The sequence below is a fragment of the Ascaphus truei genome, chromosome 5, assembly GCF_040206685.1.
Source record: "Ascaphus truei isolate aAscTru1 chromosome 5, aAscTru1.hap1, whole genome shotgun sequence".
NCBI classification, from domain to species: Eukaryota; Metazoa; Chordata; class Amphibia; order Anura; family Ascaphidae; genus Ascaphus; species Ascaphus truei.
In genome coordinates this window covers 99,471,258-99,485,181 of record NC_134487.1, presented here as the reverse complement: position 1 = coordinate 99,485,181, position 13,924 = coordinate 99,471,258, and the positions used below count along the sequence as shown (strand labels likewise).

The window sequence follows — 13,924 nt, the reverse complement described above, 5'->3', positions numbered from 1 at the left end:
ACACTCACAGCACACACCATACACTCACAGCACACTGCATACACTCACAGCACACTGCACACACTCACAGCACACTGCACACACACACACTGACACACTGACACACACACACACACAGTCTCACACAGTCAAATACACACATACACTGACACACTGTCTCTTTAAGGGAGCTTGCTCTCGCAAGATGGATGCAGAAGCAGGAAGCAGAGACAGGGAGAAGAGCTGCCAGATAAGTGCTGCGTGCTGTTGCCGCTGCCCCACCGGGTCTGGGAACGCTGGGAGAGTTCTCAGCTTTCCCCCTCCAGCAGACACGGTACCACCACAAAAAAAATATAACGCGGTTTATAATCTCAGATTAGCCCCTGAGGACGACATTTATGTGGAAACGCACGTTGGGTGAATCATTACTACAGGGTGGCACTTTGTTGGTGACATCCAGAGTGGAGGACGACTTTACCAGCCCAGTGTATGCTGTGACGGCCGCGGAGCAGATGCTGTTGCTGTGAAAAAAAACAACTGTCTGTCCATATGACCCAGGGTGGTCTGAATGCTCACCACAAAGGCACTTATGTAAGTGGAATACTTTGTGTTTTTAATATTAAAAGCAGTATTACAGTATACTATTTTGCTTTTTCCTTTTTTGTATATGGATATCCCTTCCTTCTCTATGGATCTGGAGTATTTATCTGTAAACTAAAGTTGGTAACTTCTAATAACCACAACGCTTTACTATCACATTGTACACGTGAGTGAAAATTTTATAGAGCTATCAACATTGATTTCATTGTTGGGGTTGACAATATTGCACTATTTGGTATCTTTACTTCTCTTCCATGTCCTGATGTGATTTGCGCACCTGTTTCTTCTTGTGTATTAATGTATTGTAATTAGGGTGCCCATTGAGTGCTATAGAGGTTTATCATGCCCATATTATTATTATACGGGTTTTATGTACCACTATACTACTCAATGGGTACAGGGTGGGTATAGTCAGTCAGGGGTGGGTGCTTAGGCTTCACGGTTGGGTGAAGGGGGTATTAGCCCTAAGGATGGGTGTCTAGACCTTGCGGGTGGGTAACGGTTGGGTTAACCCTTTTATTACCTTAGCGGTATTAACCGCTAAGGTATTGAAGGGGTTAAGTCCCCCGCAACCCCCCCCCCCCCCCGCAAGGCCTAAACAGCCACTAAGGGCCAAATTCCCCTTTCACCCACCCTCGCTAGCCACAGTAAGCCTGGCATGGGTGTTTAACCCCGTGATTGCCTTACTTAGCGGTTAGCCCCTAAGGTAATGAAGTTGCCGTAAATGCATTTTTCCTGCATCGGATGTATGCCGGGGGGCTCCGGAGCTGCTATTAATGGCTATCAGCTCTGGAGACCCCCGGCATCAATCCGAGGCAGGAAAAGGACCTGATTTTTTCTAAGTCCCAACACATCGCAGCTCATCGAGGCCATCTCCCCACCAATTTACCTAAATTTTGAGGTGAATTGGATTTGGGGAGAAGATCGCCTTTTAGGGCTGTGATAGGCCGCGACAACCGACTCGCGTGTATCTAAATCGCGCGAGTTTATGATCCTCCCGAAAATGGTCGATAAGCGGCTGATCGCCACTCAATTGGCGATTTTCTTTTGGTGATAAAATTTTGCGGCGATACAGGCCGTTATCGAGCACTTATCGAGGCTTTCTGAATACGAGTAGCCATTTTGGTCGATAAGTGCTCGATAAGGGCCTTATCGAGGCTTTCTGAATGAGGCCCACAGTCTTTTAGGGTAAAATAGAAGACAGAAACCAAGGTGTTAGGTTCTCAGGCTTTTGTCTGCTTTATTCCCCCACGGAGTGAAACTGAAGAGTACTGTACAAAACAAACAGAACAGAAACAAACTCCTAGTTCAACTGAGCTTTAACTATATAATTCTACAGTTGGGGGGCTTGTCCACTTACCAACAAAACAAACATGCAACAGTTGTGCAGTAAAAAAAGGCAACAAACTTTACCTGGCAGCTTCATGCTCTCCCTCTGAGTCTCCTGACATCAGCCCAGCCTCCAGGCTCTGAGGGTAGAGAGAGCGAGCCTGAGACAGTACCAAGCAGGTTTAAATAACAGCTGTCCTCATTATCGGACCAGGTGAGAGAGGCCGGAGCTCAGTACAAAATTTGTTCTCACCCACTAGTTATAGCTATCCTGTAACTGCGGAGTAGAGCAACGGCCCACCCTGCTCTCCCAATGCTCCACACAATGGACCCCATGATTACAAATCAATGACTGAGTTTTATTAAAACTGCATCTGGTCAGCACCGTGGATATATATATATTCCATACCATCGGCAACAGGAGTTAGAATATGTTTTATTCAATTTCCATCACCAATGGTATTTGGAACTCTGACCATTTGGTCATTTTTTACTGGTTTGTTTTTATCTTGTGGTACACACCCAGTTCCACATTATTTTGTGCTGTTGTAATGTGTTTACAATTGTTCACATATGTTACATCTATTAAATGTATTTATGTCAAATTGGAGACAGTGAGCCCTGAGGAAGGTCCCTCTACGAGGACCGAAACGTTGGCTGCCGGGTGTTCTTAATACACATCTTTTTTCTACAATTGCAGTGTGCTGTCTTATTTTGGTCATCAGGATCCCCCTGGTCACTACGTACATATCCGTATGTTATGGGACAAGCATCTGCCTTCACCAAAAACGTGAGTGCAAACTGCCATACCAATGACTATATATATATATATATAACAAAGAAACAACACAAAAATATGTAGCGCTCAGGTGGCTATAAGTGATAATATAAATGAAAAATAAAATATATTATAACTAATAAAATGACTAAATTAAAAATAACAGGTATTTAACTAAATATTACAACAAACAATAACATGATTGTGATAAAGGATAAGTCCAATATAAATGTTCCACATTTGAAAAAAATCCAGAGAGGTAAGAGTTACATAGTTACATAGTAGATGAGGTTGAAAAAAGACGTATGTCCATCAAGTTCAACCTATGCTAAATTTAGACAACAGATACTTTACTTACTTATTGATCCAGAGGAAGGCAAACAAAAAACCCCATTAAGGGGAAAAATTAATTCCTTCCTGACTCCAAGAATTGGCAATCGGATTAATCCCTGGATCAACATCCTTCCCATGTATACTTATTTGGTATATCCCTGTATACCTTTCCCATCTAAAAACATGTCCAACCTTTTTTTGAACAAATCTATTGTATCTGCCATCACAGTGTAAGGAATCCGCTCCACGGTTTACTGGTTACCTTACCTTGCAGACCGGTGCAGTTCTGGAACAACTTTCCTGAGGTTTGCTGCAGCCTGGATTCACTCAAAGCAATACACACTCCCTCTGGTATCTACTGCAGCTGTGCAGCCTTTCATTGCAAACTATACTTGCATTCACTCATTAGGGGCAGTACCTTCACACCCCCGCCGGGGATTGGCCCGCTGGCCTTTAAGTATTGCTTGCCCATAATGCTCCTTGCCGAGCATAGTCCTAACTGGATGTCAACTGTTTTGCCACAAGCTCTCGCTTGTTCCCCTTTGCTGATACCAGGTCACGCCCTGCGTCCTTCAGCTTCCTTCAAGCCGTTTGTTCTCCAATGCTGATTTCAGGTTACGTCCTGCATCCTTCAGCTCCCTTCAAGCCGCTTGTTCCCTTTTGCTGATAGCAGAGGTTTCGTCCCTGCGTCCTTCAGCCTCCTGGATTCCTGCACTAAGTAGAGGTTTCGTCCCTGCGTTCTGCAGTCTCCTGGATTCCTGCACTGAAGCGGAGGTTTCCCTGTATCTACAGCTTCCTGGTTCCTGGGGCCTACTCTTTCCCTAATATAGAGAGGCCGTGTCCTGGTTCCTGCGCTGAAACGGTGGATTCCCTTGCCCGCTCAGGACTTTTGCGCTGTAGCACTGGTGCACCCGTGCAGCAAGACGGTGTGCTATTCTGGTCTGCCTACCATCTCCTGTGACCAGCACCATGGGCCATGGTCGTCGCTCGCACAAAGGCCAACCCCGCGCTCCTAAGCTGAAGCGGGTTTCTTCTATCTCCTTATTGCCGAACTCTTGCATGAACAATGTTTATCCTGACGTCTCCTGTTCTGACCCTGGCTTGTACAACGACGACGCTGTCTTCTCCAATCCTGATCCTGCGACATATGACTACGAACTGCGCAATCCGGATCAGCCTGCGCGGTCTCAGGTCGGTGCTTTTACAACCCCACCTCAGCCTCGCGGTCCGACCCTGGTTTGTGGCGAGCAGAACCCTGACAGTATGCTCGGCCCTACAAACTCAGACCCCGCTGAGGTGTGGGTTGGTAAGTTTTTTCCTAAAAACCTGTCCCAGCCTGTAGACCAGTCCCAGTTTGAGAATAATTATTTGTGCGATATAATACCTCTGATGGAAGATCCGTTTATGTTGGAGGGCTTGACTCCCTTGCAAAAGAAATGCCGTAATAATCTGGTTTATAAGGCTTAAAACTTAACTTAAAACAGTACCTGGCCCGTCTTTTGGCCATTGCTAACATTGCTTGCTCCCCTGATTCCCCTTTAACTGGGGAGGAGCTGAGTCCTGTGGAACTGGTCAACGCCTGTAGTACACTCAATGCCCTGACTTTATCCTTGGACATTCCTATAGTATTCCCGGAACCTTCCGTCATGGTGGCTCTCGCTCACGAGACGCTGCATTTACTTTCCCGTGCATTGGATGATTGCTTGTTAAAACAGGATCGTCTCTTAGCCGCTCACGCCGTCGTTTGGCGGTATCCCTCGGCTACCAGTCCTGTTGCTAAACCGGGGGACGTATCTCTCTCTCCGGGAGATGACCAAACAGAACTATTACCAATATCTCCCAACGTAGTAACTGCCACAGTCCCAAGCTCTGATTGTATGCCTGGGTTCCCTGACACTAATGATATGTCTACATTAACCCCTGCCGATCAGTCCTGTGAGGTCCCCTTGGAGAACACATATGTGTCACTAACTAACACTAAGGTTCTTGTATCAGAGAATAAGTCCCTTAGTTCTCCTATTTCTAGCTTTGAATCCCTCTCTCTAGGTCTTGAGGGTTTTCCAGCTTTAAACTCTGCTAGACAGTCCTGCGCGCTTTCCCCTTCAGAGAAAGAATCCCTAAGTTCTGTTCCCAGGGTTATTTCTGTATTAACCTCTGTGGGGCTGCTCTCTGAGTTTCCTTTGGTAAATCCCTGTTCTCTGTCAGCCACGGTCACGCCCCTAGCTTCAGACGAGAGATTCCTGCTCTCTTCTAATACAGAGAAAAGGTTACCTATGTATTACTCTCAGGCATTGTCTGCATTAACCCCTGTAAATTCTTGCTGCCTCCAAGTTAATGCCTTCGTTGTAGCCTCAGAGAATGAGTCCACAAGTCAGACAGCAGAGGTTGCATTGAGGGATTCCCATAACCGTACGGAGTCTCTAGATATTCTTTGCTATAAATCCCCTGCTTCAGCTCAAGTTTCCGCAGTTTCGTCTCCGGAGACTTCGGCTAAAGTTCTGGTTCCTGTTAAATGTATTCAGGAGTCAGGTTTTTCCCTAAGCTTAGTCGCAGAGATCCTTCTCCCGGGTATTTCACTGAACCAGCCTGTCGCCCACATAGCGGTGATCCCTGCTTCAGCGCATAGTTCCCACATTATGGAGTCTGCAGTAAGTTCTGGTTTCCCAGACATCCCTTACCAAATACCTACTTCAGAGACCAGTACAGTTATGATTAACCCCCGTGTACTGTCTGAGTTCTCCTCCTCTTTAAGCTTAGGGTTAAAGGCATACAGTAGTCTGTATGTCCCTCCTGGGGTTCATATTGTGTTCCCAGGAATGTTTGCGGACGCACGGTTTTCTCCCAAAAGTGACGCTTTTTCATATAGATCAGTAAAAAGCTTGCATACTGTTTCCCTTTTTGCTGAATTGTGTCTTACTAGTTTTGAGACTCTGAGAGGTAATGATTCTCCTTCTGATTCTGAGGCTCTTTCTATAAGGGGTATCCTGTCTGGGGGCTCTCCTGATTTCTCTCTCCAGGCTAATCCTTTGGGGATCAGCATATCTGCGGTCACTCCCTAAGTACTGTCTGAGGACACCATGCACATATTACAAGTCCTGGGGTTTAAATCTGAGCTTTTTAGCTGTCCTGCCTTTGCTGAAACCCAGTCCCTCAGTACTGTGTCTAAATATGTCCCAGCAAACATGGGGTTACTCGGGGGGGAGATTAAAGCTCCTGTCTTAAAGGGTATTTTTTCTCACATGTCCAGCAAATTTAGAATCTCAGTAAGTGTTTCTATGTCACTTATCAATACATCTGATTTTTTCCCTAATCAAACCCAGATACCCTCACTATCGGTTAGGAGTCCTGTGATCAGAGATTTTGCACTAGAAAACACACCAATTCATGTTTTTGTCAGGTTAGGTACCCCTGTGGTTAGGGCCATTGCAGTTTTAGAGAAGACTCTTTGTACTCCTAAGGTGAATGTCATTAAGAGTTTTCATAGTTCATACTTGCTGCTTGTTGATTCTCAGGGCCCTGTCACTGAGGTACAGACTTCAGCTTCTGATGTTAGCTTCCCTCCCACCACTACCCTGGCTCTGCCTTTTTCTCAAGCTACTGATTTGAAGATCCCAAGGACTATTCCTGATTCACTGACAATATTATCTCCCAATGAAGATTTCCCAGTATTGGAGAGCTCTACTGGTGTTTGCTTCTCTGCTCCTGCTAAACCATGGTTTTGTCCCTCGGAATTTTCGGTTGCCCCTGTTATTTCCTCTCAGTTGGAAATACTCTGTACGTATCCCAAGATTTCGGTCCCTATGCCTGGTTTACTGCTTGCCTTGTCACCTTCCATACCAATACCGGGAGATGCTTCTAACCAGCCTATACCCTTACTAACCATTACCTGGGAGCCTTCTAGAGGAAAAATTCCTCGCAAATTCCAACATGCAGTGGTCAGCCAAGACTTTTTCTGTTACAAAGTTTCTCCTGGTGTATTCGATCAACTATCAGGGCCGCGGATCCTAGATTCAGGTTTCTTTATTAAGGACTGGGCTTTCAGTGGGGGTTCTTCTACCGTTTTTGCTCTGGAACTCTCTGGTTCTTCACAGCCCTGGATTTCCAAGTCATTTTGCGGGGCGAGCCATGTACCAAGGATGTTTCTTCTACCACTCTCATTTCCTAGAACTGTACTCACCAAGGAACTGCTCATTTATGGATCCCCTTTCCACCTAAAGAACTTTAGGAACAACTCGATGTCTCCGAGACCCATGGATGGTCCTGTCTGGCCGCAGTTTTCACCGTGGGGTGGGGGTACACTAAGGAGTAACCACGAGTCTCTGGACCACGACTCTACCCCCAATCCTAGACGGTTCAGCAACAATTCCCGGTCCCCCAACTCTATGTGTGCTCATGTTCGCCCGGAGGTCTCGCGTGAAGGGGGGGGTACTGTAAGGAATCCGCTCCACGGTTTACTGGTTACCTTACCTTGCAGACCGGTGCAGTTCTGGAACAACTTTCCTGAGGTTTGCTGCAGCCTGGATTCACTCAAAGCAATACACACTCCCTCTGGTATCTACTGCAGCTGTGCAGCCTTTCATTGCAAACTATACTTGCATTCACTCATTAGGGGCAGTACCTTCACACCCCCGCCGGGGATTGGCCCGCTGGCCTTTAAGTATTGCTTGCCCATAATGCTCCTTGCCGAGCATAGTCCTAACTGGATGTCAACTGTTTTGCCACAAGCTCTCGCTTGTTCCCCTTTGCTGATACCAGGTCACGCCCTGCGTCCTTCAGCTTCCTTCAAGCCGTTTGTTCTCCAATGCTGATTTCAGGTTACGTCCTGCATCCTTCAGCTCCCTTCAAGCCGCTTGTTCCCTTTTGCTGATAGCAGAGGTTTCGTCCCTGCGTCCTTCAGCCTCCTGGATTCCTGCACTAAGTAGAGGTTTCGTCCCTGCGTTCTGCAGTCTCCTGGATTCCTGCACTGAAGCAGAGGTTTCCCTGTATCTACAGCTTCCTGGTTCCTGGGGCCTACTCTTTCCCTAATATAGAGAGGCCGTGTCCTGGTTCCTGCGCTGAAACGGTGGATTCCCTTGCCCGCTCAGGACTTTTGCGCTGTAGCACTGGTGCACCCGTGCAGCAAGACGGTGTGCTATTCTGGTCTGCCTACCATCTCCTGTGACCAGCACCATGGGCCATGGTCGTCGCTCGCGCAAAGGCCAACCCCGCGCTCCTAAGCTGAAGCGGGTTTCTTCTATCTCCTTATTGCCGAACTCTTGCATGAACAATGTTTATCCTGACGTCTCCTGTTCTGACCCTGGCTTGTACAACGACGACGCTGTCTTCTCCAATCCTGATCCTGCGACATATGACTACGAACTGCGCAATCCGGATCAGCCTGCGCGGTCTCAGGTCGGTGCTTTTACAACCCCACCTCAGCCTCGCGGTCCGACCCTGGTTTGTGGCGAGCAGAACCCTGACACACAGTCTCCATGGGTAATGAATTCCACATGTTAACTGCCCTTACTGTAAAGAACCCTTTCCTTTGTTGCTGGTGAAATTTCCTTTCCTCCAACCTTAAGGGATGGCCCGAGTCCTTTGTACTGCCCGTGGGATGAATAGTTCTCTTGAAAGCTCCTTGTATTGTCCCTGAATATATTTGTATATAGTTATCATATCCCCTCTTAGACGCCTCTTTTCTAATGTAAATAAATCTAATTTAGCTAGCCTCTCCTCATAAGTTAGAATGTCCATTCCCTTTATTAATTTGGTGGCTCTTCTCTGCACTCTCTCTAGTTCCATAATGTATTTTCTTAGGATTGGTGCCCAAAATTGTACTCCATATTCCCTGGACTACTCAAAAGCCTTGCACTATCTACTGAATGTTGGTGGAGAACTCTAAAAACCAGCACACCAACCACTGCTCACTCTAATGGAAAACACCACAAATTTAGAACTTGCAAACAACTACCCAAATTTCTACTCATACTATTATTCTCTTTAGCAGGTGATATTGAAACTAACCCAGGTCCTCCCATTTCAACTCTGTCCCATGCCCCTGAGAATTCCACCTTTAAATTCCAAAAAGGGCTATCTGTCGCCCATATAAACATCCGGAGCCTGCTGCCCAAACTGGATGAACTAAGGGCATGGTGCCTTATGCATAAACCCAAAGCCATCGTTCTTACAGAAACATGGCTATCCCCTAAAACCCCTGATGCAAATATCGCCATTCAGGGATACTCCATTTTTAGGAGAGATAGGTCAAAGAGAGGAGGAGGGGTGTTATTTTATATTGCAGACACCTTACAATTTACACTGTTAAATTGCTCACCAAGTCCACTCTCTTTTGAAACTCTAGTTGGCAAAATCTGCCTCCCCTTTTCTAAGCCCATCTTGCTTGCTGGCATCTACCGCCCCCCTAAAGCCCCTCTACAATCCTTGACTGATATCACCCAATTTCTTGGCTCCATTTCATCTCTGAATGAGAAGAGTGAGCTGCTAGTTCTAGGGGATTTCAACTTTAATTGGTTTTACCCTAAAAAACCACAAAATCCAGATACAACTCAAGTCACTTAACCTATCGCAACTCATTTCCCAACCCACACGGATAAACCTGAAATCGCATAACCATTCCTTGCTAGACTGGATTCTCTCCTCAAACCCCAGCAGAATCCAATCCTCTGGCATCCTTCCTGATATTTTCAGTGACCATGCAATAGTGTACTGTGTAGGGAAAATAAAACCGCCCCATTCAAGCCCTAAAGTTCTCCTCACTAGAACATTTAAAAACTTTAACCCACAACAGTTTCTGGATGACCTTACCAACTGCCCATGGCACAGAATCGATTTAATTCCCAACTCCGATTCTGCGCTCGACTATTTCCAATCCAAGTTCTTAAAACTCTGCGATACCCATGCTCCACTTTGCAAAATAAGGGTACGGGGTGCCCACCTTCCATGGGTTACACCTGACCTTATAGCACTCTACCAGTTCAGGGATGCCTTGTGGAAAAGCTACAAAGTAACTGGCACTACCAAGGATCTCAATCACTACAGATGCATGCGGAACATGTGCACAAGGCAAACAAGGCATGCAAAAGCACAATATTACTCTGACAATCTCCACCAAAATACATCAAACCCAGCTAACTTCTGGAAGGTTATCAACAATATATTCCAGCCTCCTAACCATCAACAACCAAGTAATATCACTAAGGGGGATATTACTCTGACAAACCCCACTGACATTGCAAATGCATTCAATGATTACTTTGTGGGGTGTGCCACTAACTTATTAGCGAAACGCAGCACAAACCCCAAACATGAATCATCCTGGGAGTATCCCTACAGTCCCACCCCCTCCCAACACTGCCCACAATTTTCAATTTAGCCCAGTATCTGAAGAGGAGATTACACAAGCGCTCCCCAAACTAAAACTAAGCAGCCAATGTGGACCCGACTTACTACAATCTAGGTTCCTACGACTTGGTGCCCCAGCCATTGCCAAACCAACTGCGTCCATAGTCAACTCTATCCTGTCTGCAGGCCATATCCCTAAGACCTGGAAAACTGCCAGGGTTGTCCCAATCTTCAAAAGTGGGGACAAAAACACTGTCTCAAACTACAGGCCAATCTCACTTCTCCCAATTCTATCCAAAGTTATGGAAAAATGTGTCCACTCCCAATTAAGCGATTTCTACACCAAGACAAAGTTCCCTAGCCAATTCCAGTCTGGGTTTCGTCCCAAACACTCCACCGTAACTAGGGTAAAGATGGCGGATTCCGGCGCAACTGCAGATGACTGACTCAGAGATAGCGATGTAGAATGGTGGCGGTCACTGCAGAAACGGAGCTCAGTCAGGATACCATAAAATCAGCTTTATTTCAGGGTGCTGCACATTACTGAGAGACCATCTCTGACGCGTTTCGTCTCGTGGCTGAGACTTTATCAAAGAGTACTCTTTGATAAAGTCTCAGCCACGAGACGAAACGCGTCAGAGATGGTCTCTCTGTAATGTGCAGCACCCTGAAATAAAGCTGATTTTATGGTATCCTGACTGAGCTCCGTTTCTGCAGTGACCGCCACCATTCTACATCGCTATTTCTACCTAATCGGCTGGAGCACGCCGGCAATCTTGTTGCAGGGGATTTTACTATCCCTCCCAACGTCTGACGTCAGTTCCCGAGCGTCAGCAGCGCCGGAGCGCACGGCCTGCTGGGACCTGCCTGGAGCGGCAGGGGGAGAACGCCATACTCCGCACGGAGCACCCGTGGAGCGGTGAGAGGCAAGAAGACGATCTCAGACGGTGGATTCCTGTCCCTGAGAGCTTGCCAGACGACGTCCACCCTGTGGGATATTCGTGAAGTGGGGACAGCGAGGAAAGACGAGCGGCGAGGTGACCAGGTCGGGTAAGGGCAGCAGATATAGACTGCCGTGAGTTCATGAGAAAGGCTCCCAACAGGGCTTTTTCTCCTGCCTCTATCTATATCCTGCCAATTGGGCCCCCCCACCGTGGTTTTATAGCATCCATACCTCCCCCCACCCCCTTCTGGACTTTATCCATTCATCTCTTTATTCTGCAACACCATTGCCTACATCTTCTATATATAGAAGCAGCATATTACCCAACACAAACGAACATTTGCATCAGTTAGAGCACAGGACATTCGGGGTTTACTCCCCACCTTTTCCACCGACTGACTCAGAGAGGCTGCTGGGATACTTCAACAGCTTTATTGTTCCAAAACACACAAGGGCTAACACCGCATTCTCCCCCTCAACGCGTTTCACCCTTAGGAATAGGGCTTCGTCTTGGAGTGGGGAGAAGCGGATGCTGCCTGTTTAAATACAGGAAAGCCCGCGAAAACGGGTACAAACATATTAAAACATTAACTCCTCCAATGCCTTTGCCTGTTACTTATGTTATCAATCGGGTAATCAGTACTCCGTACTTATATACATTGTTGCACTTATGTTGTTATTTTAGCATTTTGTTTAAACATGTTAGTAAAAGATATGCCATTTGAACTCAGGTAGATCATTGGAGAAAATTGAAAGGATATAAGTAAAAAGTGGCTGCAAACACTGCTAAAGCCTGGTATATATCCAACGAATTTATGCTAACTGCCTATAATAATTGTGCATAAGTTTCTACTTACACACATATTATACATTGTAAAATTAAATAGACAATGTAAATTATTGGGCTGATTCATGCATCATACATTGGACTATAACCAGGTGCTGGAAGAAAGAGGAAAAGAAAGGGGAAGAAATGGGGGGGGGGGGGGAGAGGGGGGAGGGAGGGAAAAAAGGGGGGGGGGGGAAAGGGAGGGGAGGGGAAGGGGAAAGAAAGGGAGGGGGGAAGGAAGAGAGGAAGGGGGGGGAGAGGGGGAGGGGAGGGGGGAAGGGGAGGGGGGGGGGGAGGGGAAGGAGGGAAGGGGAAGGGGGTGTGGGGAAAAGAGTCAGTGTAAATAGTTACAGAGGATAACATATTAGACTGTATGCCCTCACCCTGCGGGCATTTCATCTCAGTATTAGAATTAAAATTCAAAAAGAAATTCAAAGAAAAATTCAAAGAAGAATTTAAAGAAAACAACGTAGATCCCAGTCAATGTTAAGTCCGTTGGGCTGCAGAGAACCCAGTGTATGTATCCAGTGTGCCTCTCTCTGGTGTAAAATCCTTAGTCTATCCCCTCCTCGGGGTGGTAACACTATGTGTTCGATGGCACAACATTTGAAATTCTCCACAGAGCCCAACGGACATAAATTGAAATGCAAAGGTACCGGATGTGTAGTATCGTGTTTTTTAATTAACCTGAGATGTTCCATAATGCGGATTTTAAGGACTCTACTGGTTAGTCCTATATATTGTTTATTACAACCACATTTTAGGAGGTAAATCACGAAATTGGTCTGGCATGTTATAAACGTTTTAATGGGAAATCTACGTGTTTCATCATGGTTTGAGAAATGTTTAGTCTTAATCATATTTGGACATATTTTACAATGCCCACATTTGAACGAGCCAGTTAGCTTTGGGAACATGGACCTACTAGTTATGTTGCGGTTGGTTGGTTTTAACATGCTGGGCGACAAAAGGTTCCCTAGAGTAGCAGCCTTGCGAAAAACTATTTTTGGGCCCATACTGACCAGTTTACCTAATAGAGGATCTAAAGACAAAGTGGTCCAGTGTTTATGTATGATGGCTTTGATACAATTGGCCTGGTCACTAAAATTAGTGATGAAAAAAGGGGGTCCCATGTCCTCTCCTTGTGTGACCTTTGTATGTTGGCGAACATTCATATTTATGAGTTGTTCTCTATTGGTGTCTAGGGCATTTTGATACGCGAGATCAAGGTCCCTAGCGTCATAACCCCTTGACAGGAATCGCTCTCTCATCTCGCGCGCCCTCTGTTCAAAGGACCCTAAAGTAGAACAGTTCCTACGTAGCCGCAGGAACTGTCCCTTCGGGATGCCTCTGACCAGAGGGCGCGCATGACAGCTCCTGGCATGAAGCAGTGAGTTTCTGGCATTTTCTTTTCTGTAAATGTCAGATTGGACGTTTTTTTCCAAGTCCACATAGAGATTTAAATCCAAAAATTTGATTTGGTATTTATCATAGGAATGAGTGAATCTCAAATTTAGTGTGTTATCAGCCAGATACTCAAAAAACTTCAAAAGCTCTTCCTCCCCACCACTCCAGATCAAGATGAGATCATCAATGTAGCGTTTGTAAAACGCCACATGATGTCTGAAAGGATTGGAATCTCCAAAAACGTGGGACATCTCCCACCAACCCATGAAGAGGTTGGCGTAGGAGGGGGCAAAAGACGTCCCCATTGCTGTCCCACGTGTTTGGAGATAAAACTGTTGGTCAAAGAGAAAATAATTGTGCGTGAGTGAAAATGGGGGAGAATGCA

The 13,924-nt window shown here is 46.2% G+C and overlaps 1 long non-coding RNA gene across 1 annotated transcript in view; it reads right to left on the bottom strand.

Annotated features, from left to right (window-relative positions):
- Positions 1–300: 300 nt before the first annotated feature.
- Positions 301–13,924, bottom strand: part of LOC142495180 (uncharacterized) — a 34,253-nt gene continuing 20,629 nt past the window's right edge. The window contains exons 3-4 of the long non-coding RNA XR_012801675.1: positions 1,993–2,048; positions 301–500 (exon numbers count right to left, since the gene is read on the bottom strand). This is a non-coding gene — a long non-coding RNA (uncharacterized LOC142495180). The remainder of the gene's footprint in view (positions 501–1,992; positions 2,049–13,924) is intronic.